At 41.3% G+C, this 16042-nt stretch overlaps 1 long non-coding RNA gene across 1 annotated transcript; it reads left to right on the forward strand.

The window, feature by feature from the left end:
• Nucleotides 1-5166: 5166 nt before the first annotated feature.
• On the forward strand, nucleotides 5167-15781 carry LOC146768702 (uncharacterized). Its single transcript, XR_014954927.1, has 2 exons — nucleotides 5167-6263; nucleotides 10955-15781. It is a non-coding gene; the product is annotated as an uncharacterized LOC146768702 (long non-coding RNA).
• Nucleotides 15782-16042: the final 261 nt, after the last annotated feature.

Genomic DNA, 16042 nt, shown 5'->3' on the forward strand with positions numbered 1-16042 from the left:
GGGTGACAGCAGGGGGAAGCAAAGGACCCCACACAACGGTGACTGTACAGGAGGTGGGGGGAAAAAAAATAAACCAAAAAAAAACCACCAATGAATTTCTTTTGCTAAGTCTTTTATTTTAGAGGGAAAAAAATATTTATTCAGAAATCAGTAGAGAGTGTTAAGTACTTGGTTCATTCTTCATTCAGTTTTCCCCCCTTCCCCATCAGTGCAGCTGACAGAGCTCTTTGCAAACTGCCACTGTACCACCTCAGCTGTTGGCAGGTTTATGTCTTGTGTCACTTTGCAGAGTGTCATCTATTTGTTAGGTAGTTACCTGCTAGGTCACCTTCTCATCAGCAGGTGACCATCTGGCATCTCAGGTGTAATTATAGGTATGGGTAATCTGCTAGAAAGCCCTTTTTCTGCACAAGAAGAAGTGGGTTTGAGGGAGAGAACTTCTGCAGGAGGAGTGACAGCATTAATAAAGATTGATGTGTATTTTGAGTCCATTCAGGAAGGCCCTGCAAGAAAGAAAAGGTTACCTGCTTCATTAGTCACCAGCAGGGAGCTGACAAAGTGCCAGCTCCAGCTCAGAAGGAGCAATTCTGCCTTCAGCTGCCAGGTTTGCACAGTTCATCACCAATAAAACTCCCACTGCTACACGTTTTGCATTAAGAAAATGGGTCCACACTGGGTCAGCTGAGGTAAAGAAAATGATGGTGTTTGATGGGTAAATTTGCATGCTGCTGGGCCAGCACATGCACAACCACAGCCACAGGCTGGTTCTTACACTCTCTGTGCTTTTCCTTGCAGCAAGGTCCAATATGCTGGCAAAAGCCCTGACCTTGTGGTGGTGTGACTGCCGCCAATCAGGCCGTAGCCTTGCACAGTGAAAATTTCGGTGGAGGAAGTTTGGCAGTGAAGCAGAAGGTGGGACTGTGGCCTTTATCCATTGCACTGAAGCAGGGGTTATTTGAGCACCTAGACAAGGAAGCCATGGACTGTATAGGCAATGAAGGGAGCAGGGAGACACTTCTGGAAGACTCTAGTGCTCTCCACCAGTGCTGGAATAGGCACGGCAGGAAGAGACTGAGACACACTATCAAAGTGGCCAAACTGGACAGCTGGGCTTTCTGTGCTCCTAGTTCTTTTTTCCTTAGGTGTAATAGAGCTGCTTCTTCCAGCAGAGAAAGCTGTTTTTCCAGCAGTTATTCACAGGCCAGTGCCTGGCATTAGGCATCAGCAAGGATTTCAGTTATGTCCAATATCACTGCCTGCTTTTGGGGTGATTTTTCTCACCCTTCATGAAGCTCTAAGGCAAGTGTAGTTTGCCTGTGTCTGCTGAGGTGATGCACAGGGTCACACATCCTAACCCAGGGCATTCCAGCTTCTGTGCTGCCCTTCTGGTGACTGCTGAGGTCCTGGGCTGAGCTAAGCAAAGGGACTCTGTAATGCAGTCACCAAAGGCACAAGCCAGAGCATGCTCTCCTCAAACACAGCCCTCCGCTCAGACCAGAAGGAACTTTTACATCCCCACATAATACATAATCGGGATTTTTTCAACAGGTGCCTTTTTGGAAGAGGTTACAGCCCACCATGAATTATCCTGGGTATATAATGGTTAGCATGGAGTGGGAAAGGGCTGTGTAGAGATGCTGTCTCCTTTCCAGTTTGTGTTCATGTTCAATTTATATCCACCCTCCATGTAGGGTGACCACTTTTGCCACAGGGTCTTCTCCTAACTTGATGACTCAGAAGTCAAAATCAACATAGAAATAGTCCCCCATCTCCTACATAATTTTTTCTTTTCAAATTGAAAGAGTCTGACTGTTTTTGTAAATGTTGGATGCAATCACTAATGTTATATTTTCTTGTATAAATTATCCTTGTGTATTGAAATATAAGCAGCCAGTGGGAAAGAAATTCAATGTACATTTCTTTCACTGTTCAAGGCAAAAAAAATGTGTACTTATCTGCTGAGAAATACTCTGCTTGTGCAGTGGAAAGCAATCATCAATACTGACTTGCCAGCATTTTAATGATTGCCTGTGGGAATCCTAGAAACTATAACATTCAATCATCACAAGAAGATCATAGAAAAAAATAGCAGGGACCAAGAGCTCCTGTGGCAAGTGTAGCCAGTGTTGACAATGACATTTAGTAGTACCATTAAATTGCTTGTTTCTGGTGTCTTTGAAGGAAAATGTTAAGGCAGCCTTAGGAAGATACTGGGACTAGAGGTGCTATTGATGCAGTGAGCCACTGTGTGCCCAGCCTGAAGTCCCCCAGGCTCTGAGAGCCACGAGGTGACCATGTCCATCCCCTGGGATCGTCTGGAAGCTGCAGAGCTTGGTGCAGGGCAGAGGCTGTGAAATTCTTCCACCTGCTGACACACACAAGGTCAGGCCAGGCACTTTCCTCTCATGTCCATCACTGAGAAAATGGTTTGTGTGGCTGTCAGTCTAAATTACAGTGCCAGGTGAAGCCTACTGCTGTGGGTGTTTCAGTTCCTTGGCTTCTTCCCACAAGACTGTCCTGGGGAAGGGATGTTTATGTGCTGGTCTCCATGGCAGTTTACTTGGCAATGGCCAAGAGGTAAGCAGAAAATAAGAAAATATCAGACTGTCTGCTTTACTCTTTCCTTTACGCAGGACAATTTATTACAGCGTGATCGAGGCCTAACAAATAGAGAGACAAAAGACAAAGTGTGCTGGATAACCTCCAGACAGAGTAACTTTAATAAAGTCTAGTGAGGGATAGCTGCTCATGTTTCAGCTTTCACTCAGTCTGCTTATTCAGAGGGACTCTTTTTCTACTTTAAATATGTATCACACAGGCAGACTAGAACAAGATTTGCCTTAGTTTGATAGGACAGATTACAAGACACAAAGGAAGCAGCTGTGGCTTGGTATCCCTGCTAACCTCCAGCCCCAGATGCTGTAGGATAATCCTGGGAAAGTAACAATAGATGACTTTTATTACAATTATTACCCAGGTTCCCTGGATCCATAGCCGTTGTCCATCCGAGGCCTGGTAATGAGATAGATGTCCTCACTTAATTTGCTTGTATCACTGAGTTTTCAATTACTCTATCAAATTCAATCAAAATTGGCAAATAGTTTTGCAAGATGTTAGAAGGAAGAACTGGACAGCAGAACCCAGGGCAACAAATGCACATGGTGTGTGTCCATAGAAAGCAGGCTAAATCAAAAATCCAGTGCTCAAAAAGTTAGTAATGGGGTTACTTCCTTAGGAATGTTTGCTGGTTTCCTATAGGAAAAAAAATCAAAACAAAACAAAACAAAAATGTTTATTTTATTTTTATTGAATGGAATTTATCAGAGATTGTCTCTCACTGGTAGTTTGGGAGGTAAACCTGTGTGTTGTTCAGTGTAGAGAAAATTTTCCTTTAAATAATAAATACTTTTCTTTAAAAATTCCAGTTTTCTGTTCCCCTGCTTATCCATCAAAGTAACAAACAGCCCAAATTAATGTGAGCAAAATTTACCCACAAGCCCAAAAATCCAGTACTCTTGAAACCTGCAGTAAGGGAAAGTGGAATTACTAAAAATATAAAAGCCAAAGCCCCCGTTGAAGTCCATGTATTCTTTGTTTACGGCACTACAGAGTGTGCTAGGCAAATGTGTAGAGTTTGCAAAACCCTTTGGGAATCCCTGAAAAATGAAGTGGGGGATAAAAAGATTAGCTCCTCACACAGGGGCATAATAAAGTTGCTGAACATTTCTGTCTTAATTGTGCTTCGTGGTAGAGTATAAGGGAAAGTTACCACAGCTGAATAAAATGCAAAACTCTCCTAGCAGCAAAATGCCTCCTTTAATATAACAGCAGGAATATAAACCTCTCACTTATAAGATATAGTTGATAAAAAAAGCTTATAACTCACAGAGATTTTACATGGAATGAAAAATCTTAAAAGCCTATAAAGTATAGTGTTCTTCAAATATGATAATCTAAATCAGCACTTTAATTTGCACTTCCGCATATCAGAGTTAATATTCCCATTGCATGTGGACATAATGAAAAGTGCTGTTCCATTGACAACAGAAGATAACATTGTGTGGTTTCATTTTTCTATTTCTTTTCTCACACATGAAATATGCCTTTTGCCACCTTTCAGTGCATTTTTCCTCCTCAGCTGGAGGATTGTGAACCATATTTAACACTGTATCTGTTCAACACAACTGAAAAGTCTAACCCTCCAAAAGGGAGGATCACATTCCCTACTTGTAGCCTTAACTCATGGGAAGCAGAACCATGTGTTTGCTGTAGAGTAATTGTGATGAATGATATGGAGAAAAAGCAGAAATACCACAGAACAGTTGAGTGACCACAAATGAGCTAGGATATAGTTCAGTGCAGTATCAACATGTGTGGAGTGAGGAGTCTTCATTGCAGTTGTCCAAATATGTGATTTCTAGGGGGAAAAAAATAGAGAAAAAATAAAAAGCTTTCTGTGCAGATGAGCTGAGAAACAGGATTTTGTTCACTCTCACTAATGGATCAAGTGAGAGTCAAATAGAGATGTCTACACAGGAATTCCCATTAGGGTCTGCAGAGAGGGTCTGATAGGGTCTGATATGGTTCCCTAAGTGCATCCCACCTGGCCCACACAGAAGGATGTAGGTCTTGTCTCTCTGGCCCTGGACAGAGGGGTAGTTGAGGGCACCTCGAGCAGTTCTAGAAGTCTGTATTTACCTGAACAGTTCCTGCACTGGCTCCATCTGCATTGTGATATGGGGCTGGACACCTGCAGTGTGTGTAGATGCCCCTATTGCTGACAGTCTCACTTAGTTATCTGCAGTATGGATTCTAAAGTTCTCCCTGTGATCTGTGCAGGCAGGAAAGACAGGAGTCAGTTAAAATTGTGTTTCTTTCTTCTGTGGGGCTGTGTTGGGGATGGGAGGTGGGGTGTGCTGTCCCTAGCACAAGGGAGAAACAACCCTCCCCTCTATGCATCTGGACATGAGTATATTTAGGTAATGCATTAAAATCTCTACTTTGAAAGGTAAAACCCTGCTTTATGCAGTCACTACAAGTCCCATAAACTAGAAATTAACCCACTGATTCCTGATCATTATTGCCTGCCCACAAGGCCTGCTGTCAGGCTGCAGCTGAGAGGCCCAAGGTGGGAGTTTGTGCTCATGGGATGCTTGTGAGAAGGTGGCAACCAAGGCCACGACTTCTCACAGACATGGCTTGCCATGCACAGAACATCTCGTGGCTCAACAAGAGGCCATCTGGAGCAGGCTGTAAGCACTTTGTAAAGGAGTCACATTATTCAGCAATGACATTTCCCTGTATGCTACTTTCTATTTGAGCAAGAACCAAAGGGGATTCCCTGGGAGACACCAAGATCTTCCTCTGCAAAGGAGAGCTTTGTGGAAGCAGTTGTCCAGGCAGCTGATACAGTATAGCAAATCCAATGGCATGTCAAATCCAGTCTTTTGGGGTACCTTTCAAGGACTTTTCATATTTTGGGCTTCAGGTTCCAAAGGACTCCATTTTAGACCTAGTTGCAGTAGATGAAGGTTGGGTTGGAGCCAGCTCAGTTTGGGGCTATAGTAAATCCAGCCTCTGGCTGATACTACCTGAGCAAGAAGACTCATGCAAATGAGCTATTTCTGGTGAAATTCCAGGCCTATTGTTGCTTCTCCTTATGAAATTATGTCTCAGAGGTGTAGGTTTCCTCATCCAAAGGCATTTGCGAGTGAGAAGGTTTATTTGGGCTGCAGGCACGTCTCACCAGATGGCACTGTGCTCACAGGCTCAGGGCACAGCTGGGGAGGACAAGTGTCCCTGCAGGAGGTGTGGGGTGATGTGATGTGATGTGTGGATACACCAGCAAGTTCCCAGACCCAGCTGGGGGCTGCAGCTCCCGCTCCACAACCTTAGCATGCCTCAAATCAGACTCCACTCAGAAGTGAGGGCAATGCTGAAAGTCATGTTCACTTGCATTTTGGGTGGGCTCCAAGTGCCTCCAGCACAGCTCTTGGGGCAAACAGGGCAGCACTATGCATTGAGCTCACCAGATGGCAACACCATTCACAAGGTGCCTTTTGTTTTCACACGGTCTCCTTGGGCAGCACTTCCCTGAGTCCTCTTCGACTGAAAAGAGCCGTAAGGCTCACAGGGGTAGCATGAGGAGCAGTGGATTAGTGCTGCCAGGGCAGAGCCTGCCACAGGGCTTTCCTCACAGCTGTGTCCCATGGGCAGCTCTGTGCTCTCTTCTGAGTCTGTTCAGCTCAAATCCTGTGTAACAGGTACCTGTATGACCTCAGCGTAAAACACAGAAAAAATTATGTTCTTTTTTTGGTGTGAGTTTTTTTGGGGTTTTGTTGTTGTTGTTGTTGTTGTTGTTTGGTTGGTTGGTTTTAATCTTACCATTCTGTGTGTTCCCCTTTGAGATGTTAAGAGCCAAACCACTGCTTTGGAACATGTCCACAAAGACAGTCCCTTCTGGTGAGGTAATTTTAGTGATCTCTTCCCTCAGATCACTAATTACTTCAGGTTGCTTTCAGCCTAAGACTTCCTACTTAATTTCCAGGAAAGCTTGCCCATGCTTTACCTGATCTGGCAAATCTACTATTCAAGCACATCAGATCCACATGAATTATAATATATATATATAATATCAGCTTATCCTTAACCATTTTCCTTTCCATTTCCTACTCTCGCTGCTCAGTCTTGCATGAGCACAGATTGGTCATTTGGTGGCTGTGAAAGCACCTTTTATCTGATCATTGGTTTTAAACTGTGAAATAGAGGGGATAATGCACTTTTTTCCCCTCTACTGAATTTCTGTTTTGGCTAAATTCTCCAGCATGATCACTGTCCTATTTTGTACAAGAAACATGAAGCCTGAGTGCCAAGGCTGGGGGGACCCCTGTGGATTAATTTAATGAATAATAATAATAAAAACATATGGTGAGTCATTTTGACACTGACGACTTTAATGTAATTAGCATTAGGAAAATACCAATATTTATATTTGCTAAAAATGTTAACATATTTTGCTAAAAATTATAGCAACAGCAGGAAAAGAAAGAAGGAAAGAGAAAGAGAGAAAGAAAGAGATGAAAGAAATAAAGTGAGAAAGAGAAAGAGAGAAAGAGAGAAAGAGAGAAAGAGAGAAAGAGAGAAAGAGAGAAAGAGAGAAAGAAAGAAAGAAAGAAAGAAAGAAAGAAAGAAAGAAAGAAAGAAAGAAAGAAAGAGAAAGAAAGAAAGAAAGAAAGAAAGAAAGAAAGAAAGAAAGAAAGAAAGAGAGAGAAAGAAAAAGAAAGAAAGAAAGAAAGAAAGAAAGAAAGAAAGAAAGAAAGAAAGAAAGAAAGAAAGAAAGAAAGAAAGAAAGAAAGAAAGAAAGAAAGAAAGAAAAAGAGAAAGAAAGAAAGAGAAAAAGAAAGAAAGAGAAAAAGAAAGAAAGAAAGAAAGGAAGATCAGTTTAAAAAGAGTGGTATGGCGAATCTTTTTTTTCAGCTCAATCTACAGTGTTCAGCTAGCTTAGGCTACTAAGAGAAAGGCTAAGGGTATAAGACTAATCTATTTAAGTATACCAAGGATAAAGAATTGCTTATGCAAACTAATAATCAATAAAATACTTAAATCAAGTGAGTATAAATGGGCCATTAAATAGAATCTGATTTCTAAACCATCAGAGCAGCAAGGGTAGGAAATAACTTCTCATTACCTATAGAAAATGTGTTTTGTTTGGATGAGAGGACTTCAAGATGCACAACCTCTTTATTTGATCTGGAACAAACTGGTCTGAAACTTCAGATCATCTACAATTTAAATTCAATTAACCAACTGCTGAAGATCTCACAGGGTTTGGGATTTTTTTTGTTTGTTTTTTGTTGTTTGGTTGTTGGTTTGGGTTGTGTTTTTTGGTTGTTTTTTTTTTTTTTTTGCTGGCATTGATGAGTTTGGGGTAGGTTTGTTAGATGATTTCTCATGATTTCTGAAGCTGTGAGGCCACACAGTGTAGAGAGGGTTGTGTGCAGGGGTCAGAAGGCAGCCATGGAAACATCTCTCTGCATCATATTACTGCTTTTGTAAGGTGATGATGTGATGGAGCAACTGCAAAAGAAGGACATGGAACATGAGAACTCAAGAGGTCTTGTTTTGCTAAAGCTGAGTCTTAAAAAAAATGGAGTTGTAACCAAAACTTGGCTTGGTTCACCACTGGAAGGTGCCTGAAGTTCCTTCCACAAAACATATGGCATATATGGCATATACAGAGCTTTGCCTAAAGTCAGAAGATATTTTGGGATTCTGTAATTCCTGCCATCTCATATTCTCTCTCTAAAAATACCTACTTCCCAAATCCAAAGATACCTGAGCACTTGCAGCAGCAACAGATGGCCCTGCCTGTGCACAGTAACTTTCCCAAGACCACAGATGCTCCCTTGAATGACTTACCTCCACATGGGCAGAAATTAAAGCCTTTGGGCAGGTGAGGAAATCTCTTTAAGACAGCTCCACATGTTGGTCAGAAAGTGATTACTGCCATTTTAGTAATGGATGAAGGACCCCTGAGGCAGAGCAGTCACCCACCCACTTTGAGGTTGCTGTCTTTTGGTATGTAGTGCAAGTGGCAGTGCCACACATTTGGTGGCATCTCATGATGTAGGTATGACATGTATTCGTGTCCACTGCTACTGGCCTCCTGTCAGACAGCAAAGTTTAAACATCTAGTCCTTCCCAGGAAGGATATTACTGGTAGCAACGATGCTGAAAGCATTTTGGAATGAAATTCATCTCCATATATTACCAGGAAATTTGTGCTGAAATGGCAAAGGATGAGGAGTTGAAAGCTGAAAGAACCTCTTTGTCAGTTTTGGTAATGGAATTTACTTTGTGAGGAGGAAAGAAGTAAAACAGAAGAGAAAGAAATAATACATGCTGCTGCTGCAACTTGACATTTATGGCAGGCACTCAAATGTCAAATATTGACACCCAAAGGTTTCATTCACCATGCCACCACTGCAAATGGTGTTTGTTGTGCTATTTGCTGCACTTGCACCACCAAAACCTTTTGTCTAGAAAAACAATGTTTTGCTAAAAATTCAGAAAGTATTTGACTAAAAAATATTCTTTCCACCATCAGTCTTACCCAGCTATAGCATCAAACAGGGAGTTGTAGTGGGAGTACAAAAACATTCTGGAAAGAAGAAACAGCTCCTGGAGGAAAGGATGAAGCAAACTGAGAGAAGAAGGAAAAAGCTTTCCATTACCATTTACAAAGAAGAAAAATTCTCACCTGGGAAGAAGACTGAGAGGGTGCCCAGAGAGCAAGACTTTCTTAATGAAGAGAATTGTATCTGAACTATTCCTGTGCTGCTTTCTGCATTTCAGACAAGGAAGTATTTTACTAGAAGCTGCTTCTAGCAGAAGTACTGAGACATTTGAAAAAAACCCTGAAACAGAAAAAGCTGGAACAGATTTCCAAGGGTTATCGCCTAGAAATCATGATGGTTTTTAATCTTGGTTTCTCTTACAGTCCTCTTGAAGCATCTCATTCTTCCTACTTGTCATCAGTTGGATGTCCTCAGCTGGATGGTTGATTTTGTCATCAAAGAATCTAGGTGAATTTGGCTCAAGGTCTCACAAAGAGGTCACTGTGACTCAGTGAAACATTCTACAGTCAAACAGAAACTGAACATTCATGTCTAAAGCTTAAGACAATCTCAACAGAAAAATAGAGACAACTTCTGTCAGTAAAGTGCCTATTTCACATCCTGCAGGATCAGGGCCTGAGTTGCACCAAATGGATTTAAAATGTACATAATGAAAATACTGCATACTTTCACAGAGAAGGTGTTCAAATTACCAAAATTTCAAAAACCAGAAACATAAGCCCAGGTTAAAATACGTGCTCTAAAGACAGATCTAATTTTCTAATCCACTCATCCACCACTTCTTTCCAATGACTTCAGTGTAACCAACCTATTTAAAAGTCAGGCTACTCTCCTAAATCAAGCTTTCATCAGATAGATTTAGGATCACAGGTTTTCTTTTGAAAACCATTTGGTCTTGGCTGTATCTGTGCTCAGCTTTAGCTCCATCACTTGTTTTAGTTCAAATAACACAAGATACTTGCACTTCCCTTGGCTGCCAGATTTAGTCACACAACCGTAGGGACACAATCTGAGAATGTGTCTGACATTTAGTGTGTGTGCTCTTTGTGTCTTCCAGACAGTTTTCCTAAGTAGGGGAGCTAGTGAGGGTAATGAAACCTGCAGATGGGTTTTACTGTGCTCCACAAGCAACCAGCATGAAGATGGAACAAATTACTTGTTTTGCCTCAGCCTGCCAGGAGCCCAGCGACTCCTTCTGGCTCCACCCAGCATCCCTTCATTTCAAACCAATGGTTCCAAATTTTGTGAAATTCTGTCACTGCAGGTGAGCAATGATTAGAGTCACCAGTGGGTATCAGAGATCCAGCTGCCATTAGGACTGCACTTATCTAAGTGTTGCCTATCTCTGCTCAAGAGTTTTCAAAATAGTAAGTTTTCCAGCAGCATGACACAATTATTGGGGGCTTCATCTTTTTTGACAGTAAGAGATGGTAATAGAGAGTGATAATAAGAGTCTTAAAAAGTAAAGACTTTTTTTTTCCAATTCATTTTACATCTGTTTACATAAAGCCTCTCTCTAGTCAGAGAACAGATCTAAACTAACATCAGACTTGTTAGCCATTAGTTCTGCACTCTTAGATTCATCTGCATAAAATCATTTCAATAGCAACCATTTGTAGAACAAAATGATATATTTTAGTCATTTTCCATGAGATAATAATGATGTTTTAATTGAAAAAATGTACTCTGATATAATTATCCTACATCTTTATAAGCCTTCCTCAGCAGCACAGTAGAAGAGCAAATAGCAATATTTTTACTGATCTTTGTGAAAAAAGGATCTCAAATCTTTTTTGTATCATTTCATGCATGTTCAGGTGATGGAAGCCTCATAAAAGCAAAATGATTTCCTGATTTCCTGTGATCCAAAGGAAACTTGAGCCACATGAATTAGAAGCAGACTCCAAGGTAGGACTCACTCATACACCTGGGTGTCCTGTGCCCAGTATATGTTGGGATATCTCCTTCAGCTTCCACCTGAAACTCCCAAACAACATAGGTCTCCTATGTGCTGTCCTCTAAGAGACCATATGAAGAGGGGTGCAGTGTCAAACATATCACTGGATGTTTCTGTTTAGACACCTGGATTGCTTCCTCCATGTCAGAGTCAAATCTGTTTTCCTAAGAAATTTTCTGGTTGAATCCTGAAAGAGCAGGAGGGAAGAAGAAATGATTCCTTGTTTCTCTCTGCCTTGGGTTGCTGCTCCTCTGCCATCCTTTCAGGAGCAATTTTTTTGCAAAGAAACCAGGCTGAAATTGTTGCACAGAGCAGTTTTTTATTTATAACGCAGCCTACTCCCTCTGTGGAGCTGGAGGCACTGTGCAAAAAGTCATAATAAATCTAATGAAACAGGATAAATAATTAAGCCCCTTGAACCCTAGCTGTAGAATTATGAGGTAGAATGGTGAACAGAAAATTAGATTTTTCTGGTCTTTTCATTGTTCAAGTTCCCTGTGATTTTGGAAGCTGTAAATATTTTGGGGGACTCTGTAAAGGGAAGGAGAGTTCCAAGGGTCAGAGGGACAAAGTAATTCGAGCACCACAGGGAAAAGGGCAGAGGTGTCTGTCCCTCTGATGGGAACCTGATGCAGGGAGCAGTGCAGGGCAAAAGGCTGGTCCACCCCTCTCCAAACCAGCAGCACCTGGAATCATGGTGAGAAATGATGTGGAGAAACCCCAGGATAAAAATTTCTAGAAAGATCAGCTCCTTTGGGAGAAAGACAGGGCCCTTCTGGATGAGGACAGCATTCGATGGGAAGAAAAGGAAACTCTGGGCAGATAAAACAACTCTCCTGGAGAAGATAAGAATGCCCTCCAGGAATATGAAATAGCCTTAAGGATTATAACATTTCAATCTGCCTGGAGGCCTTTGGTCTGAGAGAGGATATCTCCCTGGGGAAAAAGCATGAATTTTTCTGCTAGGCTCAGAAACATGTGGAAAGCCATGCACACTGAAGTGGATGCTTTCTTTAAGTAGTGATGAATTTCAACCAGTTCTCCAAAATAACGTGTCATCCTTGGTATAAATCAGACGAGGTCTTTTAGTGTGGTTGTCTTTAAAGCCATTGCACTCAGGATTTCAGGACATTTTTCATTTGTTTGAGGGTCTGCAGCTTAAGGAATAGGGTACACCTCTGGTTTCCTGCCCTATCAACAGGATATTTGTGGGTGGATAAAAGACAAGAAAGTGGGAACTTCATGGCTGAGGTTGTCTGGAACTCAGAACAGCTCACCTAACTCAGTGCAGTACGTATCTACTAAATAGGACACTGATAAATGGTAGCAGTCAGATTCCCAACATTCAAGGGTCACGGTTAACGCTTGAATCTTAATGAGGCAGCTTGTGCTGTCCCACCAGGTTTGGTGGAAAATTTAATTTTTCAGTGCTCTTGGGAACATAATGGGAACATTTACCCTTTTAGGTGAGCCTCCCTCATCAGGTGTCTGAAAGAACTTTTGGCAGCAGCCTTGCTGCCATGGGAAGAGGGCAGGGAAGAAGTGGGAAGAATGACGGAAATCAGCAGTATGTGGGAAAAGATGCAAGCTGGAGGGAAAGTTGGCATCAAGTCCCTCAGCAAGAGGGAAACAAATATATCAGTTTGTGTATATTTGTGTGTATAAGAGCAGGAGAGGATGCACACAGGGACTGGGATTATTATTCATCTGCTGAGCTCATATTGCCAGTGCAGGTACAGGAGCTTCTGACAGAAAATCCTCAACAACTGTAACACATCTTGTGGTCAATAGTTATCAATATTTCATAGACTCATAGAATAGTTTGGGCTGAAAGGAACCTGTAAAGTTCACCTAGTTCAACCCTTCTGCAATGAGCAGATCCCTGCCCAACCTGACCTTGAATATTTCCATATTTTGGGCAGCTACCACCCCTCTGGGCAACTTGTTCCACTGCCCACTGTGGTTTTATGGGACATGAGTACAGAACCAGAGCCTCTGCCAAGCTTTAGCACAGCAACTGCAGCTTTTATTTCTTCTTGAGAAACCAAACTCAGATGTCTGATGTTTTCAAAGGTTGAATTGTACAGGAGACAAGTCTCTATTTGACCGTCTGTACATCCAGAAGGAACATGGGAGACAAAAGCAACAGTGGAAAGCATCACGTTTTTTGATACTGAATTTTGCTCCGGAATGAGCATTAGTAGCTCATTCTCCTTCTGTACAGGATTTAGCACTGAACAGACTCAAGGACACAATGTAAGAAGTCTTTACAATTGCTGTTAAAGAATCTGATACTTCTGTGACTGTCAGGCATTCTTAGGCCGTCACTCAAGGCTGTCTGTCACTCAAGTTTAGTTCTTTGTGATCTACTGAAGGATAAGGCAGCCTGTCCTGTTTAATTTTACTCAAGTTTAATTGTGCACTATGTCTTTCCTGTCAAATCCATGAATATTTACTCTTCAATGAATAACCAGTCCATAGAAAAAGCCAGTTGATTCAGCTAGGGTAGGAATGTTTTGAAATCTTGGTTATTATTATTCTATTATTGCCATGTAAGGCAGAGATGAAAATGACCTATTAGACCACTCAGTGCAACTTCCTACAAATTCAGGACTCTCATGTGTTAGAGCTTTATTATCAGGTGCTAAAGAGAAAAAAACCCTTCACAAAATAACAGTATTCAAAAAGTGCTTGTCACTTAGTAAATTTTAATGTCAAAAAGCCAAGAATTTATCTCAGTTATTCAAATGCACATGTCAAATTAACATCCATTTAAACTAAAATTAGGTGTGCTCTCTCTTGCAAAGAGCTTGAAGCACATGAAATGCTTTTAGGAGAGCTGCTAGTCATTTTTAAGGCATTACACAGTGCAGCACAGAGGAGCCAGAAGTTCAGCCAGAGAAAAGCAAAAACCTGTGTGGTTTTAGACTGCTGGTAGCTCCCTCCTGAATATTGCATTCACCTGGTAGCATCAGAGTGGCCTTTTCTTGGGTGGCATTGCCGCAATATGCTTTTTCAGGGCTGGGAATTTGAAGTGGGAAGTTAGATGGCACCTGCTCTCTGTCTAGCAGCTCTGGACTGAGGATGAATTTCAGTCAAGAAGGAGATCTCTGGAGTAGTGAGAGGAGCAAGTAAAACAACTCCCATATTAAAAAAAAAAAAAAAAAAAAAAAAAAAAAAAAAAGCTACAGTTACATTTATCAGCTCTGCAACATGCTCAGGGAGGCTGTCAAGAAGTGATGTTCAGAGTGAAAAAATACACCTCTCTTGGAAGAGCAAGTCTGCTGATCTGGCACAGGTGGGCTGGAGGGACCAGAAAAAAATTGTAGATGTCTCAAGGATGACTGAAGGAAGAACTCACCTAGAGTGGAAGGATCTAAAGAAGCTGCCAAGCCCACCTGTGCCTCAAAAGCAGCTGTACCTGTGGTGTTCTGTGTAAACACTTCTCTAAGCTGTTTTTCTTATTTAATTCCCAGCCCTGGTGCTTCACAACCATCACTTCACTTCTAGGATTTTATTTACATTAATGTAATGTAGTTTTTTCTTTCAAAGGATCTGCTCAAACAATTCACAGCAGAATATATTTTCTGCTCCAGGCCACAACAAAAGTGGAAATTATGAACTGCATCTTTGTTACTCTAAAACCACAGAACATCCCAAAGCCCGAAGTATTTTACAGAGGGATGACAACTCCCGCAGAAAGCAATAAAGAGATTGAGTCAGTAGTGACAAATCAGCTTAAATATTTGAATGAGAAAAAGAAATAGCTCCTGAGCTCACCTGCACAATTTTGAAATGCAGCAGTGTCATCAGAAAGCATTCCTGACACAACTATGGGAGAGACAGAACATGCAAAATGGCAAGAAGTCATTTAAGTCAACTGACACGTCTAGATGTGTCACAAACCAGAATGGTAAGAGTGACAGAAGAAAATTAAATTTATTCAGTATATGTATGCATATATTTAGCTGTAATTATCAACTCTATGTGTCAGTCATTGCATAGGGGGAATGTCAAAAACCTGTAAGGCAGTCCTGTGAATCATGGGAAATTGGAGGTATGAGCCCATCCAGCCACATATAGAAATTCTGCTGCTGTTCTTCCAGTAAATCTGACTGAATTGTTAAAAGTCAGTGCAGAGAGTTTCCACAGAAATTAAAGGAAAATATAGAATACTGTAACTGAAAATACCAGATAGGAAATAATAACCATACTTGAATCCTTCAGGAATTAACAACTAATGTGGGTTAAAGAACAGAAGAAATGAGGAAACTGTATTTTAAAAACAATTCTATAATGCTGCAAATCTGTTTCTCCCTTTCTCTCTCTATTTCTTCCCTCTTTTCTACCTTTTAAAATCTTTTATTTATTGATTGAACTAAGAACATCATCTGCAGAGAGGAAGAATTAAAGATTCTTGATGTCTGGGGATTTTTGGGTGGGTTTTTGTCCTGATCTAGTGCTTCACTCAATTCACTCAATACACACAGTCCCTCAGAGGATCCAAAATCCCATATAAATAATATTTACAATTAAAACTGGGATTCTGCTATTGCTAGTTCATGAAGGGCATGAGAAACAGGCAAGCAGGGGAGCACTCAGATGAGATGGTGAATTTGAGCACAAGCACACCCCCTCTTGATAATATGGGCTTTTGTAAAAAAAAAAAAAAAAAAAAAAAAGACAATACAGATTTCCACCCAAAATCTTAAAAAACCAGCATGGCAGCTCTGGAGTTGTACAGATAAGCAGAGACTGTATCTTGGTTCTTCAGGTTTGCAGTACAGAACACAGAACCACCAAGCAAGCAACCAGTTTCCCTGGGGTGCAAATTGTCCTCTTCTTTGTGATTGTTGTATGTGCACCGCTGTGTGTGTGTTCACAGACACAAAGCAAGAGAGAAAAAGTGGCCAGAAACCAGGCAGTGTCTGCAGTGCAGGCAAAGTGC

Source organism: Lonchura striata, chromosome 1 (genome assembly GCF_050655825.1).
Source record: "Lonchura striata isolate lonStrDom1 chromosome 1, ASM5065582v1, whole genome shotgun sequence".
NCBI classification, from domain to species: domain Eukaryota; kingdom Metazoa; phylum Chordata; class Aves; order Passeriformes; family Estrildidae; genus Lonchura; species Lonchura striata.